A 1545-nucleotide genomic window follows, 5' to 3' on the forward strand; every position below is an offset into this window, starting at 1 on the left:
GCTAGAACAGAAGCAAGTTCTGGGGAACACTTTTTCAAAACGATTGGAGGAATTTCAGCTGGACCTAGAGCTTCACTGGCTGGTAAATTGTCTAGGATTTACCTTGCGTATCTAGTTTGTATCTTAAATGTAGCAATTTCGGGAGAGTCGCGTTCTTGTACAGAGACGTTGTGAGTAACTTCCTCTAAGGTAGAATTCGTGGCAAACGTACCAGCAAGGATGCTCGCTTTTCCACGCGAGTCATTTATAATGTTTTCATCTGAAGATCTTGGTGGGGGAATGGGTGATGACTTCCTAAGTTGCTATCGAAACAACTGAAAATTTACTAGAATACTCTATTGTTTAGGATTATTAAATTGTTTAGATGCTTGGTTGTGAAGAAAGTTTGACTTACCGAGATTTGTTAGTGCTTTTGCATGGTTTCTCGCATTTTTAAATTGATTGTGAGATTTTGATTCTTTTGATTTTAAGTAAAAGTTATATACTAAGGACTTTTGGGTCGTTGCTCTGGCACAATTGCTGTGAAGCCATTTGGGAGAGTCCAATCTTTTAGTAATTGTTTACTGTGTTTCCTGCTACCTGTGATTTCACGTCATTTAGACGCAGTGTGTCCAGGCAACGGCCATACCACGCTGAGTACACCGCTTCCCATCCGATCAGCGAAGTTAAGCAACGCTGGGTCTGGTTAGTACTTGGATGGGTGACCGCCTGGGAACACCAGATGCTGTTGGCATCCCTACGTGTCAAGTGGGGTTGGTGGAGGATTAGTGCCCCTCCCTGTAAAACAATTAACTCTAAGCCCTTGGCCACCCCGTTTGGGATACATGGCGTCTGGCAATGAATGAATGAATTACTGTGTATGAACAATTCTATACCGGGTTGTATCAAGTCATTAATATGGGACTGGGTAAGACTGATGTCAGTGCAGAACAAAAACTACCATGAAATATCAACAAAATAATTTCTAAATCCACCCATTCTGCCCCGTCAAAGTGCAATCTGGTCAGTCTGACTGGTTCGAAATGGGGAGGTTTGGGGAAAACTGACTAATGACGCTTTGATGAGTTTGTGGTCGGAGGATCCAAGTGGTGACAGTAAGTCTATTCTGAACTGATCTGGGTTGTTCGTCAGGAATAGGTCAAAAGCCATGGTCAGGATTATCTGGTATTCTGGCTGGTTAACTTATCAATCGCGTGTGATTAAATGATTTTGCAGACAGCTTGCATTCTAGACCAGTATCGTCAGTCTTGGCTGAATGCAATAACCACTCTACATTATTGACATTAATATCACCCAAAATGGTAAGTTCAGTGGTAAGGGCAAGATTAAGATTGGTCAACTGTGTGGTAATGGTGTCACGTATGCTGGGTTCTGGAGAATCACTGGAGGAGCAATATACATTAGAGTTATATTTGGTAATATTTAGGCAATTTAGTTTGTATGATGAATTATCAAAGTTGGCTGAAGTTAAGTTTAAAAGAGTGCCGACTACATGTACTGATTTGATATAATAACAGGTGCAACCCCTTGTTACAAAAATTTGTG

General features: G+C 41.2%; 1 non-coding gene across 1 annotated transcript; it reads left to right on the top strand.

The window, feature by feature from the left end:
* Positions 1 to 614: 614 nt before the first annotated feature.
* LOC145413309 (5S ribosomal RNA) lies at positions 615 to 733 on the top strand. Its single transcript, XR_013899708.1, has one exon. It is a non-coding gene; the product is annotated as a 5S ribosomal RNA (ribosomal RNA).
* Positions 734 to 1545: the final 812 nt, after the last annotated feature.

This window comes from Coenobita brevimanus, chromosome 95 (assembly GCF_032717465.1).
Source record: "Coenobita brevimanus isolate Jiangsu-jjx chromosome 95, ASM3271746v2, whole genome shotgun sequence".
NCBI lineage: Eukaryota > Metazoa > Arthropoda > Malacostraca > Decapoda > Coenobitidae > Coenobita > Coenobita brevimanus.